We start from the raw sequence: 18,457 nt of genomic DNA, 5'->3' as shown, positions 1-18,457 counted from the left end.
GTTTTTTGCTTGCGTGTACTCTCGAACCCAGACGCTTTTTTTTTATCGCCGCCTCCGCAGCCGCAGGTGCCCCTTTTTTTTTTTTTTCCTTTTTCAATTTTGGCGCGCAGTGGTACAAGCAAGCGGGAGGCTTGTTCGCGCCGCGTTGTTTCAAAATGACCGGACTGGAATGGATTCTGCAAATTAGATTGGGTGGCACGCATCCCTGCTGCTTTCTCCAAACTTTCGTGAGTACTGCGAAATACAGCGCAAAGCACGTGTTGCATTCCGTACTTGCCTCGCCAACCCATTGCACCGCTGCCCTCTCGTTACAAATTGTTTGGAATTTTTTTTCTGCATCGACGCTCTATTGTTTAGCGATCTCAATTATTTTTTTGTAATCTTGCTATGAGTCTATTTATCAGTGACTTCAAGTGAAGTGTAGAGGAACTAAGGAGCCCTTTTTCGTGCGCTTAAAAGTAGTCCCGGCGGCTCGCACGAAAGGGCTTTCCTTTTGTAGTTCATTTTCGAATACGCCTCCGTTTGGCCCCGGCTAGCCCTGTCCCAGCAAGAGCAACCATTTCTGTTTCCTTTCAGTATGTACCGAAATAATCTTGATGCACGGCGATTGTGAGATCTTGGCTTCGTCGCAGCTTCTGCTCATGGCCTCTCCCGATGGTATGCCTTGTGCCTCATGAAAAGGTGAGTAGCACTTGAGTGCACCCGCTTGTAAAAATATGTGCTAGCAAAAACCGGTTGCTCCACAAGGGTGCTGATATATGTAATCAAACTCACCTTATTTATGAAGATAGTCCACAGCATGACTTTGATGTGGCCAGGGCATGAATTTCGATCAGCACCGCCACAGCCAAAGCAATAAAAAGCGGGGGAGTATCGAAATTAATTGTGGCTTAACAGCGAAAAAAATACAGAGACCAAGAAATAAACGAAACGAGACACACGAATAGCGCTGAACTTACAGCTGATTTTTTTTTTATTGGGAAGAATCACATCATATATACGCACACAGAGAAACAGCGCACATGCGCAACGTCAACGACCTCAAGTTTTGGTAAAAAGAAAAAAAAAAGCATTTAAAAGCACGAGTGCATCGGCCCACTGTGCAGCATATTCATTTCCCGAGGAGATAATGTGACAAAAGGCGTACTCACGCTCCCTTTACTTTTTCTGATGTGAAAAGCTTCTCTAGTGCACTGGTAAGAATGAACGAACAAAACATCACTGTCATCAAAAAATGACGTGCATTCGCACATGGATCAGTGCTTCGCTAGGTTAGCTTCTTTCTTTTTCAGCGAATTAGCGTGCTCCATGAGCCGCACTTTACTGCATTGCACAGTCTGGCCTATGTAGGCAAGGCCACAGGACAGAGGCATTTGATATACTATGCCAGTCTTACAAGGAACATATCTATTTTCATGATTTATGTTGCACACATTTCTTCTGCCCCCTCGTGCATTCTTTGAACCGCGGCTCCCACTCTTTCTACTTTGTTAGGAGAAGGAAACAGAACGTTTACATTATGCTTGCTTCCTACTCTTTTAATTCGGTGCAACAGCGTGTGTACATATGGCATGACTACTACATACCTTTCTTCTTCCTTCCTCCGAACACCTTTCCCGCCCTCACATGCTTAAAACAATTTTAGCGTGCAGAGGACTTTGTCTGCATTCGAGACGAGAACTGAGTTCAGGAAACCAGCTTCCCTGCATTTGTCCGCCTGAGTTAAGAGACTGGACATCATTTTATGATGACAAGATTTCTTCACTGCCATGCCTAAGCATCCCGTAACAATACTACTTTTTATGAGCTTTGAATGAAAAGACCTGTAATTCAGAAGGGGCTTTTCACTCCTAGGTGAATACTGCCAACAGACATGGTGGGGTTGGAAAGACAACATTAAATCGAGAAATTGTAAGGCTGTTTCTTGGGGGACTTCATGCTTGAGCCTTAGTCCCGACCCATTACGTGCAAAAACATCAAGAACATTTGACACAAATTCAGGATTCACAGAGCTAGCTAGCACCAGAAAATCCTCCACGAAACGGAAAATGTGCATGCAACAACTGGCTAAATCATTCTCAACTTTCATATCAACCCTGCTTAGATAAATGTCGCTGAGGATGGGAGCTACCTTGGCACCTATGCACACACCAGATTTTTGCGTATAAAGTCGACCATCTCACTCAACAAACGTGTTACTCGGGTAGTAAGGTAACATTTCCAAAAAGGATCCGGTTAAGGTTCCACACTCATTTTGGAACCAGCATTCATCATTGTCCTCCGTAATACATTGCTGAACATACTGGATGAGTGTGGAAGAGATTACACAAATCAACCACATCTACGCTAAAACCAGCACTGTATACCAAGCTCTCATTTTGGTGCAAATCAGCAACTGCCTCAGAATTAGGAACGAGAAATGGATCCTTTGCTCGAAGTGACGACAAATGTTTGCAAAGATAGTAGACACAACCAACTGCCATGAATTGCGGAATTCATACTTTCATTCATTATACTTTCTGTGTTGTAACAAAATCCTTCACATCTTACCTTTCCCAGGAGTGGGCATTTATTGCATTGTTCTGATTTCCAGGTCCTTCCCTGTCTTTGGTGCGTGTGCTGAAACAGGATCCTTTGGAGGCAACCTGGGGCTTTCTTCTGTGCTTTTGATTGTGCCTTAGTTTCCATCGGATAGCTGCGGCTGGTACGTGTGGGCAAAGGCGTTTCATATTTGCAGACCAGCATATATATGGTCTAGTGCTTGTCAAGGCAATTTTTTTTGGTACAAAGTGTGATGCTGCTGCAGTTCCACACAAAAAAAAAATGTTTTTACAATTTTTAGACAGCTTACCTTCAAGTTCTTCGATTTTGTAATGGTGTATATATGGTATGCTACCACTGTTTTTTTTTTTTTTTTCCTGTCATGCTAATGCATCAAGGATAATGCTAGGCTGTTATGGCTAGCATGATCTGCTAAGGTAAAAGTGCTGGTTTCATTCCGCACCAACTGATACAGGTTGTGGGCTTGACCATCCTCAATTTCTTTTTAAAAAATCATAGCAAATTGTATTGCTATGAGGAATATTATCCCAGCTTGTTTTTGGCGAAAAAATATTTTCTGCCCGTGACCACCATCTTAAAGGAGTATAGACGCCAAATTTTGGTGGCATTTTTGTAAGACATTCCTGTATACGGATCGCCAAGTGGTTTTTGCCTACGACTGCTAAATAATTTTCAGTTCAATTTTCTTTTCTCCCCAATTTCGGTTTCAACAGCTGAGAAATGGCTGTGACATCACAATCAAGTCCAAGCCATGCACAGCATGAAAAAGCCGCAGTATAATCTCCAGCTCTTCAATTGTTGCGATTCCTGTTCTTGAGGCAGGCTGGCTTCAGCGTTGCAGTGAATTTAAACATCACAGGATATCACAATTTTTTTTCACCCGTCACGTCACCTAGACTTAACTTTGGCGTCACAGCCATCACACAGCTTTTGAAACCGAAACGGATGAGGAAAGAAATTCAATGATAAATTGTGTAGCGGTCATAGGTGGATATCACCTGGTGCTTTCTGTACAGTAATACCTTGCACATCATTACAGCTAATTAAACACGAACCCAAACATTAGGTGTCTATAGGTCTCCGCCATGTTTAAAACAAGCAAAGCAATCAAAGTGGCGTGGCAGTCGTCTATGGCCCCAGAGCAGGCGGAAAGCACGGGAGCGGCACTGTGGTGCCACCCCACTGCTGTGGCCATACTTGCCAAGAGCGTGTTATTGTGATATGCAGCCACCTTTTTGGCAGATAAAATACCCACGCGCTGTGTGAGTACAAAAGCAATACTTGGAAAAACTTCACGTACACAGCATGCATCGCCTTGTCCTGCACACCGTACCAGACCAAGAGCGGGTTCAAAGCGCACGAGCGAAGTTGTTGCTGCCTTGAAAATGAGTAGCGTTGATTGATATCTATTTGCTATTTGCCCAGCACATTAGCCGCAGAATGCGTCGAGAATTGTAAAGCTTTGGGTGCATACAACAACTTTCAGTCGGGTAAGTGGAATGTGATTTTTCTCGCTCGTAAACAGCACACACAAACCAGGTAGAAAGTATTCCGCTCAAAACATCATTGCATTCTCGGATGATTCTTCATACCGAGCACCAAATGAGCGTTGTTGGTAAGCATGGCAACAGTAGCAAGGGCATTGTGCCTTGGCACCGTACAGGTTTGCTTATCCTTGCATTATTTCTTTAAATCACCACGCTGCATGCCTATCTGTTGAGTTCGTGAGAGGTTATTGGTGTCAGCGTTTATAATTTCTTCATGGGTATTCAAGCTTTTAGCTTGCATTACAAGCTGCAGCGTCCACATGCAGGTTCCGTAGTTAGGGCTACCCAGTTCAGTCCAGGCCGCCGTGACCACGTTTCTATGTAGGATAAACTCTGAATGCGACAGTGTGCCATGCAGTACGTAGTTGATGTAAAGATCCTCAAAATCTGAAACAGGGGCCCATATGTCACTCGGGACGCTCAACCCCACAACTCGCATTCAAAATTAGCTGCAGTGAATACCACTCAAACCTCTCGGTATAATAAAATTCATCTCCAATTGAGCAAATCAGTGGCTGTCAGCACACGCACATTTCATCACAAAATTTAAAATAATTTGAGGTTAACAAAGCTAATGTTAGCCATACAATATAACCACGGAGGAGTGCAATACTGATCGCATGCGCAGCAGCTCACTATGCACATAATACATACAACTAGAAAGTGAAAAAAAAATTTGCTTCAGGAATTGCTTACATTATAAACAGGTCTACGCATTAATATACTGGCTGCCTCGTCAACATTTTACGTGCACTCACAAAATACCATTACGCGTCATAAAGAAGGCCAAACTCGAGTTATTCATGGCCTTTGAGCCCATAACTGCTCTGGCGTAAAGGTGTCGGTATCCAGCCTTTGCGCCACACTGCGATGGCCCACTGTTTACGGCGACCTTCGCCCATAAAAAACCTGTGCAGGCTTACTAAACTTTGCGTTCTTTGCCTTCCAGCACATGCCACGGTGATGCAACTAGTCAGCATGGTGCTTTGTTTTTTATTTTTTCGGCTGCAGCAAACCATCGCACAATCACAATAGGCGAAAGCAACTGAAGCATTGTTTTTCCTACCACGCGAAAGTCTGTAATTACGACAGCGCCACCGCATCTTCATGACGTAGCCAGAGTGAAGGTGGTCTATACTCCTTTAAGCTTGCAAGTAATAGCAAAACCTAGTCACACAGATAAATTTGTAAAAAAAATTAACTTTTTGATGCATCACTATAAACAAAAATTTTCATATTAATAAAATGCATTGTTCTTTTGATGTGCAGGAAATAAACAAACTCTGCCTTATATTTGTTCAAATATAAATCATAAAATATGGTACAAAAAGCTGAAATTTTGAAATGTTTGTCAAATTTTATATTCTTATGGTCTAGGCACTAGACTAGAGTGCCTGGGTTCGAATCTGACTGCCGGCAGCTGCGTTTCGATGGATGCAAAGCGGAAAGGCATCTGTGTGCTGTGCGATGTCAATGCATGTTAAAGATCCCCAGGTGGTCAAAATTACTCCGTAGCCCTCCACTATGGGGCCTCTCTCTTTCCGCTTTCGCTCCCATCTTCCTTCCCTTGTAGCGTGATTCAGGTGTCCACGGGAAAACTTTTCCTTTCCTGTAAACCAATTATTACTATTATAGTACTCAATCTATTTCTCCAACTTTTTTAGAAGACAAAAAACCTATAAAAGAGATCAAACAACTTAAGCTGCACCTGCGAAAACATTATAAAAGAGATCAAACAATGTAAGGTGCACCTGCAAAAGTATTCTAAATCAGAGAAAATTACCTTATTGAGGTTTGAGGTTTATTCCTCCGTCAGTTATGTAATGAAGTGGCCCTATTAAAGATATGAAAAATACTAGTTTGCACAGAGCCATTCATTGCCATTTAATACTGAAAGTTAATTCAGGGTGCTTTTAAGTGAGAAAATAATTTCTCAAGTTGAGCCTTTGCAGGCAACCACGGTGTTGCTCTGTGCCTGCTCATCGCAGCAGCCCACTTTCTGCTGGCTGCGAACTAGCAGTCCACTGCTTGAGTGCAATGGTGCTTTAGGCCTGGGCACTGTCAGCTTTAAATGTTCAAATTTTTTGCAGTTATATATGTGTATTGTAAAGAAGAAGTTCTGATTAAGCGGACAGATAGCCGAGAAGGAGGAAGAGGAAGTGCTTTTGCGGACCAGCTGACTCAAAAGTTAAGCCACCACCGCTCCGGTTCTTCTCGCTACCAGTGCCCGCTACCAGTGCCTGGATCCCCACTTAACACTTGGTGGAGGTGCGGGGTAATATATATATATATATATTGCATGACACAGTACCATTCAATGGCATTTATTTTTTAGAGCTTAATCTAATTTGTGCTTTAGATGAAAAAAAAAAAACATTTCCATTCAGCGATCGCTTTGAACCCTGGCGTTGCTCTGTGCTTGCACTTCACTGCAATGGATGCTGGAGCTGACGTCAAGGAGACATGTAACAACACCTTGTGGGGGTTCTCACGGGACTCGGGCTCTGTGCTCAGAACGGAACACCCCGCCGCTAGCTCTGACCACATCCGTGGCAGGGAAGAACGGAACACTGAGGCAGAGCCACCGGGCTGGGCTGTTTATTGGGAGTGCCCAATTTTTATCCTTGGTCATAGCAGCATCCGCGGGCTCTGGCGTCGCGGCGTCGTCTCCCCCCCCGATGAGATGCTGTGCATCGATATTAGAGGGTAGGGGGAAGGAGGGGCCGCCCGGCACGCTACGCCAGGTCTCTCGCCCCTGCCCTCTCCGCCACTGCTTCAGGGGAAGGAAAGAGATGAGGTATCCCCGTGAGGCAGACAGAGCCGTGTCGTGCAAGCGTGGGTAATCTTAAATTCCCACACCCTCCTCCCTTAATCATGACCTCCACCTGGGTGCCGTTTTCCCCTTGGGAGTCGCACGGCTGGTCCTTCAGCAGGCCCATGTAATACAGGAATCAGGGCAGGGGTCAGGACTTGGGTCGGGACTGCTCCTGGTGCCGCTGCCAAAGTGAGGCAGGCCACCCTCTATGCCGAAAGGGCCCCGCATGCAGGCCGTACATCCGACTCGTTCTGTTGAAATCCCCGTCGCCGCAGTCACGAGGAAACATAAGGGGGCGAATTATCATGGCTCGCTTACCGGTCATGGGCCGCCAGTACGCCCGTGGTGCGCTGCTCGCCCACGGCTGCGCCGACTTCCCGTAGGTCGTAAATCGGCATCAGACTCCATCCCGATAGGAGCTCCATACTGTTTTTGTTGAATGCCAGTCTCTGTGCTCGACTTCAAACCGAATATGGCACCAGCATTTGATAGCGCTCCTCGCAGCTGCGGGCAAAGAACAGTCTTCTTTGCAGCTTTTTGATCCGCATCTCAAATTACTTTGCGGGGAATTCTGATCCTTCTGCTGTACTACAGCTTCATTTAAATTTTTCTTTGTGTCCGTGGCCTTCAGCAGATTCCTTTATTGTCGAAGCTGGTAGTGCCCAAGCCTAAAGCAGCATTGTATTGAAGCAGTGGAGTGCTGGTTCTGTGTATATTTGCAGCCGGCAGGAAGTGTCCTGCAGTGAAGAGCATGTAAGGAATTTACGGCGTTGCAGCGGAGCACCAGAACAAGAGGACCAGCGTGGCAGGCTTCTCGAACCGAGCAGCCTGTGCCGTGCTTGCTGGCTGTGAACGCCGATCTTAGCGCCTCCGCTTTACAGCGGCGCTGTGCACTACAGGGCCCCCCGACCAAACGGAGCGGCGAAATGTACTAGCCAACGGGGCAGGGATGAGGGTGCCTCAGCGGCAGGCATGTCGACAGATAAGCCAGCAACATCCGAGGGGAGCTCCTGGGGAGGTGTCTCCATATATTTGGGTTTAAGGCGATCCAGGGAGACTACCTTTCACGACCATCCAGCAGGATAGTCGCCGACTTTTGTAGTCTTGTTGAGGACATGGTACGGGCCATCATAGGGGGGGCTAAGAGGCGCCTTTACAGTGTCTCGCCTTAGAAAAACATGCCTCGAGGACGCAAGATCTAGGTGCACAAAGATCTGACGGTCAGATGATAGAGGTGGGACTGGGTTTAGGTGTTGAATGCAGTCCCAAAGGCGTTAAAGGTACTGCAGGGGCTGGGACGAGGAAGCCGAAGGAACGAACAAGTCTCCGAGATGACTTCGGCCACCAAACAGCCAAGGTCGCGACGAAAAACGGTGCGTAGGCCAAGAAACACCATAGGAAGGTGACCAGCCCAGTGCTTGCGATCTAGGCGAGCAATGAGGGCAGTCTTGAGCTGACGATGGAGCTTCTCAACCATGCCGTTAGCACAAGGATGGTATGCTGTGGTGCGGCAGTGTTTAGTGCCGAGCAGACTGCTAAGGGAAGTGAAGAGGATGCATTCAAACTGGCGGCCACGATCCGTGGTAACAGCCAAAGTGGGAAATCCATGCTGAAACGAAGGCTTTGGCAACTGTTTGCGCAGTAATGTCCAGAGTGGGCACTGCTTCGAGCTAACGAGTGAAGCGGTCAGTCATCATCAGAATGTGCCGGCAGCCATTAGATGGAGGTGGTGGTCCAACCAAGTCAAGGTGAACGTGGTCAAAGCAACAACCAGATGGCAGGAAAGACTGGGGAGGAGTCTTTGTATAGTGAGTCATTTTGACGGACTGGCAAGCAAAACACAAGCGGGCCCACTGGCGAACGTCTAATGTTTGGCCAGACGTACCGCTGGGTAATGAGGCACTATGTGGCTCTGATGCTGAGATGGCAGATGTCGTGAAGTGAATGGAAAATGGCAGGATGAAAGACCTCTGGGATGGATGGACGAGGTAGAGCCGATGACCCTAATCACAAAGAGCGCACTGTTATTAACCCTTTCACTGCCAAGTTTTTTTTTTTTTTGTGACTGCTCCTCACTTCCTTCCAGGTTCTTTTTTCATCTGTGTTACTTTCACCTGATTCAGAATTCGGTTTGGTTTGGTCAGGAATTCAGGAACTGTTGATTCAGAATTCATCAACATTTTCTGAATTCTTTCATCTATCATAGCATGGATGAACCTGGCACACTGACTCGCCATGACTTGCTGCTGAAGCAACAAAGCGACGTGGTGATGTTAATGGTGCAGGTCTAAAAATACCTAATCTATTTGTAGTTTAATATGAAGGCCCCGCCTTCTAAAGAATGGGTCCGCGAGTCAGGGCCTCGCCCGACTACTAGTCACAAATTCACATGAATTCCATTCTGCTCCAAAATACCAATTGGTGAAATATGAGAGAGGCCTTCACCCTGCAGTGGGTATAGTCTGGCTGATGATGATGATAAAAATGCCAGTTTATTTCCGGGTCAGCAGAGAAGCACTTTGCAAAGATACAACACTGCACGCTGCTGCAATGCGAAGCATGTGGTCGAGACTCGTGACAGGACAATGCTTTGCTACAAAAGTAAGGGGCCAGTGCTTTTACATGGCAAGACAAAACATAGTGGGGTGTGAAGATGGCCTATGTGACATGGCAAAAGGGGCTCCGAGCAGTACTAAATACATTGCTCCTCGTCTAGCTCCAACTCAAGAAAAAAACCCAGCTCAGGAGGCATCGCTTCCGTCTTCATCCTGGTATTGCTCTGCTCCACAGTCCATTACATCAGGATGCTTCGGGCTGCTCGCCAACAGCTAACAACGTGATCGCTCCCCAAGCAGGGCTCCCGCCAGACTCCCCCGATTCTTCCATTCTGTCCCTTTATCTACACTTTCTGCCGCGTCAAGCACAAGTCTCGCGCCGCGATAACCTTTGCACATGCACAGTTCAGCTGCCCCTCCACGTGCTCAGACAGAGAGAAAAGAGCACGTGCAGTTTAATTAAAAGACGAATTGAGGCGTTGGAGCCGCACATATGTTTACGCTAAATGTTTTATGAATTTGTGAAGCCTCTTCGTAGACAATACGACTTGTCAGCAATATTTCTTTTTAGTGGCAGGGAGTTACGAGTATACTCAAGAGGAGAGATGAAATGCTGGTGTCACCGTGGTGACAGATTTCTCAAGTGAAATGTATATGTCAGTATTGATTTTGCGAGTGCAGATCCCAAAAGTTATGCTGCTCGGCCAATAATTTCAGAGTGGCGGCAAACTGGCCATTTTAATGAGGTCATTGCAAGTCTGGTTCAACTGGTGGAAAGATTTTTTTTTTAATTCAGTTTTTTATGTGATAAAGGAGCCCTTTGTTGCCATACGGTTTTTCTTTGTCCATAGCTCATCATCATTATCATCGTTAGCTGGACTATACCCACTGCAGAACGAAGGCTTCTCTCATAATCCTTCAGTTAACCCGGTCTTGTGCTAGCTGCACCCACTTGACCCCTGAAAACTTACTAACCTCGTCCACCCACCTGACTTTCTGCCGCCCCCTGCCACGCTTGCCTTCACTTGGAATTCAATTTGTTGCTCTTAGCGACCATCGGTTATCCTCTCTTTGCAATACATGTCCTGCTTGTGACCATTTCTTCTTGATTTCGACTAGAATGCCATTATTTAGAGTTGATTTCTTGGACCCACTCTGCATACTTCCTACCTCTAGACTACACTTACCATTTTCCATTCCTCAGCTCTATGCATCTACTTCAACTTAAGTATAACCCTTTTAATTAGCCTTCACATTTGAGCCCCATAGATAAGTACTCGTAAGATGCAACTGTTGTTTACCGTTTTCCTGAGGTATACCGGTAAGCTGCTAGTCATGGTCTGCAAGAACTTGCCAAATGCGCTCCATCCTAGACTTGTTCTACAGGTTTTCCTTCTGAATTTAATCCTAGTGCCAGCGGAAATAATGTGAGCGCCAACTGATACAATCTGCGCACTGTGTAATTTAATTTTAGTGCCAAGCATTTAATAAAAGCGGCAGTTTATTTAATCCGAACACCAACTCGAATGATGACAGCGCCAAACAATTGAATCAGACTGCCAACGCAGATAATACAAGCGCCAGTGGATTTAATTCATATGTGGAAAATAAATGCGGTAGAGGGCTCTAAAGCACGAAGCATGAATTCCAGAAATAAATCGAAATTGAGATCACTTCGCAGACCATGCGACGCTTAAGCGTCACATCTGCATGCACTATTTTGCTTTGTTCTTGTATCTTGCAAAAACCAAGAACCACGCGCAGCTGAAAAACTGCAGTTTATGACACGCCTCTTGCAGCTTTTAGTTTAGACGCATGACAAGTGAATAAATATGACTGTCGTCTTCTAATTGGCTGGTTAAGCACTGCTTATTATGGGTTGTCATATGCACTGAATCTGCATGCTGATGGCATTTCGGCCTTCACACAACAGCCTGCTGTTTTTGTGAAATGGCAACCGGTGCAGAAATGTATTTGTGTTTCTAATAATGATTCAACACCACTAGCAGAAAAGAAGGATTAGTGTAAAGCAGAGTTAGTTCAGGCGAGAAGACATGGAGCCAGAGAAACATATCTCATTTTGCCGCTTTCTCAATTTTACACGGCCACTACCACGGAAAGAGAGAGCGCGTGCCGTTGCATTCAGTCTGGCTCTGACATGGCAAAGTGGCTGAAACTATGTACAGCAGAGCTTTTAACCCAAACAGCAGTGCTTAATTTGCCTGGGCTGTAATTGTAGCAGCGTAGGAAACTACAGGCTTGTAAAAGCACAGAAGCGGCCGTCTTTAAAATGCAGTTTTATTTTCTGGGAGACATTAGGTTTAAAACACTTGCATCAAGGCAATGTTTGTCATAATACTGATGAAGGCTATCCTATACGTTGACACTTTGCTGATTCGGCGCATTGTCTGAAAGATGATCTCAATTTTGATTTATTTCTGGAATTCATGTTTCGTGCTTTGGAGCCCTCTATTGCATTCATTTTCCACATATGGATTAAATTGGTTGGCACACGGATTAAATTTGCCGGCACTTGTATTAATTGCTTTGGCACTCAAATTAAATTAGTTGGCGCTGGCATTATTTGAGCTCGCGCTTGAAATAGATATGCTGGCACTTTAATTAAATGCTTGGCACTCGAATTAAATTACATGGCACGCAGATTATATCAGTCAGCGCTCAGATTATTTGCACTAGCACTAGGATTAAATACGGGGGGAAAAACCTGTAGTTATCGCTCTTTCATGGTCCGGATCTGCGGTTGCTACCTGTCCTAAGCAGACACATTTGCCAACAACATCCAGAGCTTTGTTACCTGCAGGGTGGAAGTACTGCTCCATTCACTCCGTTTGCTTTATTCTGCTCCAAACTGCTTTGCCTGCGCCATCCTGCCCCAAAACACAATATTGTTCCAAAACTCCAAAACTTGATGTTTTGCCATGATGTTTTGATGCCTTGGTATTTTGCCATAAAATTTAGCGAAACATGATTTTTGCTTAACATTAATTGTATTGGGCCATTAATTGCGCCAGGTACAAGAAATGCGGTTCGATGCAATTTGGTTAGGTGACTGTGAGAAGTGTAGCAGGGCAGTGGCATGTTGTGCTATAGACCTTTTCACGAGCCTCGGCGAAACCGGTTTGACTGGGCTGTGGGGCGGCTTTGGGAGAGATAATTCTCAACTTTTCTTATGCTAGCAGCACAGCCCAGTATTCAATATGGCAGCGCCCACGACCACTTTTCGAAAAGGTCTATAGACCAGAACAAGGAGGGTAAATTGAACACTGCCATTTTGAAAGCGTTCTAGCACCATCTATAGTTGCCGCAGCGAAACTATGCCTCTGGGTTGTCAAACGAGGCAGCCGTGGGTGTCTAGCTCTTGCGCTTTTATGTTTCTTTTTGAAGTTTTCACAACTGGTTGCTGATAAAATGGTCAAAAGTTAATTTCTGCCTCACAGCAAGACTATTCTTTACATCTTGCGAGGGCAGAGGCAAGTACAGTGTCCACAAGTGAAGTGAGTGGTTCCTATAAGCGCATGGTACCATTGCATGCAGGCTTGCTATGGCTGTGACTTTTCTGATTTGATTTGCACCCCCAAGTAATGTCCCATGTACCAGCAAAACCTTTGCAGTCTGCTATATGTTTTACCTTTGCGTGGTGACTGCAAAAAATCTGCCGCAGCCCACACCTCACAAAACAGACCACATGCCGCTACTGCGAGCGAATGCTTCTCATTGGCGATGATTCCCCGGTGTCTCTTTTGTTTTTTTTTCCTTTCCAGCAGGGTTGAAGAATGAATCAGCAGCACATCAACCAAACAGGAGATATCAAGGTCTTATTTTTGTGACTGGTTGGCGTTGCTTATCATGGCTGTTAAAAAAAAAAAAAGGCACTTCCTTGCTGAAATGCAAACGGAGACATCAGGTTTACTCGCACTTGTGGCATGCCACCTGTTTGTGCGGTGCGGACTGCAACAAATTTTTGCAGACACCACGCGAGGGTAAGAAAAGTCACAACCGTAGTATTTTTCGCATAGAAAGGTACCATGCACTTAACCGAACCACTCGCTCCACTTGTGGACGCTGTGCTTGCCTCTGCCATTGCGAGATGTGTAGAACAGCCTTTCCATGAGGCAGAAATGCAATTTTGACGATTTTGTGAGCAGCAAGTTGTGAAAACTTCAAAGAAACGTAAAGGCGTAAGCGCTATGAATAGCCATGGCCACCTCGTTTGGTAGTGCAGAGCAGTCATTTCGCTGCAGCACCTCTAGGTAGCCTTATAGCGCCCTCAATATGGCAGCGATCAATTTACCCTCCGTATTCTGGTCTATAAGGGTCGTCATAGTTTAAACGATGGCAGCACACTAGTGGTGGAGGTACAATGCACCTTGGCTGGGCCTAGCTAACACATATAAAATTTTAATAAACTAGAAAAGCGAGCATAAGAAATATTTTGATCTCAAGTTATTCTAAAACGAGTCACAAACGACTGGGAGGAATTAATTGCGAGAAAAATGTTTTGTGCACATGACAGCAACTTCTCCCAGCCTTTTGAATCGCCGGTGGTGAGAGAAGTGAGGGCAAGGAGCAAAGCAATTGCCACAGACTACCACGAGCTGTTGAGGAAACTTTTCTAGTTACAAAGAACTACACGAGTTGTTCCAACAGTTCTGCTGTGAAAATGAGTGTGTACTTCACTATAGAATCGTTAACAACAAACCTGTCCAGTCTACATCAGACAAAAGCATACTTGAAGCATTATGGGGGTGATGCCAGGACGGTGTTAATTGCAAGAAATGCTTTCAAGAGTGTTGGAAAGGCATAGAAAGCCTGTTGCTGACGTGTAGCCCCAGTGTTATTTAAAAGAAAACATGAGTCACTGGGAGACAACCATGAAGTAAAGAAACTTAAGGAAGAAAAGGCTACCCTTCAGTGCCATCTATCCTTCCTGAAGGTACTACTGAGCAGTGCCCAGGAATTTATCAGCACAGCTGCGGAATCAAAAAGTGGCGATGTGCAGCTTGTTTATTTTAATTCCAAGGTAGTGGTGGTGCTTGAGCGTGGACATGTCTAAAGCTGTCAAGTCAGAATGGGCAAAAGCTTTTAGTCAGCTGTGTTACTTTAACCATCTTTACATGTTGAGATATGCGTGCATAGGTAGTACAGCATTGAATCTTGAATAAAAAGTAATCAAATTGGATTTTTTTGTATATCAGAAAAAAAATTGTAGTTATTAAAAGTGCTTGACCCTAGAAACATGTTCCAAAGCATAATTCGAGTGCTTCAAAACACTCGTTTTACTGCTCCAAAGTGGCATTACCACTGCTCCCTGAGCTGTTCCAAAATGCTCGTGCCTGCTTCCACCCGTGTACCTATTAAGGTGAAAGCCTTCAACGGCTCATACTGTTGCCGTTTGTTCGTCCGGTCAGACAAAGCTATCAATCCTATGACGTCATCACCCAAAACCGAAAGTAACGTCATCAGGAAAATGAACTTCAGTAGAGTAAGTTGTTGGGCTAGTTGGTATTCTATATTTAAGGACATAGTTTTCAGCGCAAAGGCACGTGGCCAAAGAAAAAAAAAAAAAAAAAGGAAGACTATAGGGACAAACACTGCGCTGTGTTCAGCCCTATAGTCTTCCTTCTTCTTCTTTCCTTTGGCCGCATGCCTTTGCGCTGAAAACTTCGTCCTTAAATCTAGAAAAATGAAAGTCCGATCTCCACCGGGAATCGAACCTCCACCCTCGGATCCCCTGCCGAGCGCTTTAACCTACTGCGCCATGCCCGGAATCGTGAAACACATCATAATTCTTCTTGTCTACAGTGAGGATGATAGTAGCGATAACAATAATGCTGCAATTAGTGATAATGACAGTGATGGAATTAACAATGACGATGCAATTAGTTGGTAATGATAATGAGAGCAAATGTGATGCACCTTGTGCACCAACAACACTCAGGCTGTCGCATTTCTGCAGTGTAGATTCCACAGTGCTCTCGGAATTTTTGTAAACTGCTGCTCTTATCCGAGGCTATTGACCATTACCGTAGGCTTCCACATATTAATTTTTAGGCCTATGTTTTTGCTTTGCTTGCCTAGGTCATTAAGCATTCTTTGTAATTTGTCCACTGAGTTAATTAACAAGGCAATGTATTAAATCAGCCCTTATTCATAATTGTTCCCGCTCCAGGTTTCTGAATACTTCCTCTAAGCAAGTGGCAAATAGTACTGGGGAGATCGTGTCTGCTTGCCTAGTGCCTTTCCTTATGGGAATTTTATTACTTTCTTTATGGAGGACTATAGTTGCTATGCGGCCACTATTGATATCTTCCAATACTTTCACATACGGCTCATATACACCCTTAGGCAATGACTGCTGACGTTTCGACTGAGTCAAATGCTTATTCTAATCAACGAATGCTATTTATAAAGGCTGGTTATATCCCGAACATCCTTCTATCACCTCGTTGATATTTTTCTTCCCCGGTGACTGTGAGACTTCGCCCCTGGACCGCAAGGCCGCAAAATGTTTTTGAAAAGAGTAACTAATAACGCAGTTACAGCCACCGCAATCACCCGATTCTATCCTGCCTCTCTCCTTCCGTTCCCTCGCAAAGGTTTTTCACTCTCCTGCCCGAGGTCGTCTAGCCTCCGCAATACAAATTCCCCTTCCTCCTCCGCGTTTGGCGGGAGGTGGGGCGTGGCTCTCCGCGAGCGCGAAAAAAAAAAAAAAACGGTCGAGGGAGCGCGCGCTGCTGGATTCAGTCTGGCCGTGGCGAGGGAAAAGCGCGCTGCGAGCGGTAGACACCCATCCTTCTCCCGTCAGTCAGCTAGACGGACCAATGGACGTCGTTCCCGATACGTACGTCATTATCGGCGCCCGTCGGGCCAGCGCAGGGAGCGGTGAAGCTGGCTTCTCAAAGGAGAGCATGAGGGAGCTTTGAATTGTATTTTCGATGCTTTGCGGCGCGCGTGTCGCTGTAGATATTTGCACAGACTATCTCCGGTACCTGATCGAAACACTGGGCTCCTTTTCTTAAAAGGGCCTTCCCGGACAGTGGCCCTTTAAGCTGAGTATCTGTTCTGTTCAGAGATCCTGAATTGGTGCACCGTCCCTCATGTGGCAAACCTTATTCGTTCCCTCCCAAGTGTAGCTTGCTGCCGGGCTAGTTGATGATTCATGAAGTCAAGAATTTAGCGCAAAAATAAAGAGCGGACGAAGAAGGACATATAAAATGATTGACCAGCACTAGTCAATCGCCTTATGTGTTCTTCTTCGTCCATTGTTCTTTATTTTTGTGCTACATTCTTGACTTCGTGTAGCAAGGGGCAGCAGAAAATTAAGTGTGCGAATGAGATGAAGTTTTCAAGGATTAGGTCGCCACAGCTGGCTAAACATTAAGATAGGTATGTAGGGACCTTGATGTCGATAGTGGGACCCGGCCATTTTCAATGGGTTCAATGACCAAGATACATAGGATTGGCTTACCTCTTACAAGCGGTTAAGCGTCCACAACCAGGGAGACGACGCTGTGAAGCTGAACGACATGGTGTTTTACGTGAAACGCATTGCCAGTTTGTAGAGCAGAAACCGCAAAGCAAACTTCACCACCTAGTCTGCTTTTAAACGCGCCTTTTCTTAGATCTTTGGCTGCCCTTGCATACAAAAGCTGTGTTCCAAACAGTACTTGTGAGCCTAAACCCAGCTGCAAGGATCCTTCACCAGTTATACTGAAGACATTGTGAACCTGTGTACACATCTAGAAGTCTCCAGCCAGAGATGGATCAGATAAAGCACATTCTCAAAAACATTGAGGCTGACGCAGTTGTCCTAAACCCTATCACTGTTGCCAATATATTCATGCTTTGCCAGGAGCAAAGCAGCGCATTCTGGTTCAGCCACCTTCTGTGCACTTTGAATCACTTTCCAGCTTAGTTCCGTCAGCAGCTTGCTGCTGGACCAGTTTAAAGACTGCGATTGGGGAGGTAATATAACAGCTACTCCTAATTGAGGACATTTGGGGATCTCCATCTAGCCTGGCCATGACCCTTCAGGCTGATTTGAGAGCAAGTGACTGAAGTGCTGCCATTCATTCATCTGCAGGTTCCTGCTGCAATAACGCTCATGTATGGCAACGTCAGATCTGGTCAGACATGTTTATCCCGTTCCGCCTTCCACTGTAGCCTGCCACCTTCATTCCTACGTAACTGTCCCCTCTTTGTGTGGACTCCTGGCGCATATATGACAACCTTCTTATTTGTTATGCGTGCAGAGTTTCTGGTCACATTGTGCGTCATTGTCGCCACCTGCAGATGTGCCTGACTTTATGCGCCTCCTGAGCCCCGGCCACGTCTGTCCTGCAGACAATTTTGACACCTCCACTCACCACCTGCCTACTCGCCTCCATCCTCATAATGCCACTCGGTTTCTTTGCTGCATCTCTGCCCCAGGAAAACTAGTTACTGCCGGAGGCAAGAACTGCGAATACGTCAACAAATGTAGGGCCGTTCCTTGTTGATACTGGTGCTACTGTATCTGTGATGTGTAGGAAACTGCACTTGCTAATAAAAGTGTGGACAACATTATCTGATCTTTCGCTTCTCACATCGTAATGCGCAGTGTCTTTCGCCTTTGACTGCCTGCACGGCCAGGGCCACCATTCACAGCTCATTATGTACCATAGAATTTGTTCTCTCGTCGTGCTGCTGTGACACCATTTCAGGTTTTGACTTTCTCTCTGACCATGGCACCATCATCATCATCATCTGCGTTAATGCCTAATTAGAACTTCTCCCATGCAGTTTGATGATTTGTCTCCCACTTTGAGCAAACTGGCTGTGGCTGCCGACATTGAGCTTCCTGCATGCTCATCTTCCTCCTTACAAGAAAATTAAAGGAGACTTTTATCCCGCAGTGGGTGTAGTCAGGCTGGTTAGGATGATGATGAGGAACCTGTTCGGCTATGCTCTTGCCATTT

At 45.5% G+C, this 18,457-nt stretch overlaps 1 long non-coding RNA gene across 2 annotated transcripts; it reads left to right on the top strand.

The window, feature by feature from the left end:
* Positions 1-76: 76 nt before the first annotated feature.
* On the top strand, positions 77-18,382 carry LOC146210156 (uncharacterized). 2 transcript variants are annotated; one of them, XR_014708350.1, is made up of 4 exons: positions 77-227; positions 577-681; positions 2,594-2,704; positions 17,753-18,382. It is a non-coding gene; the product is annotated as an uncharacterized LOC146210156 (long non-coding RNA). The 2 variants fall into 2 exon arrangements; XR_014708349.1 differs by having other exon boundaries at positions 17,793-18,381.
* The last annotated feature ends 75 nt before the right edge of the window (positions 18,383-18,457 follow it).

Source organism: Amblyomma maculatum, chromosome 1 (assembly GCF_055883805.1).
Source record: "Amblyomma maculatum isolate TAMU_Amacu chromosome 1, ASM5588380v1, whole genome shotgun sequence".
Taxonomy (NCBI): domain Eukaryota; kingdom Metazoa; phylum Arthropoda; class Arachnida; order Ixodida; family Ixodidae; genus Amblyomma; species Amblyomma maculatum.
The sequence above is the reverse complement of the archived record's forward strand: the minus strand, read 5'-3'. Positions and strand labels throughout refer to the sequence as shown.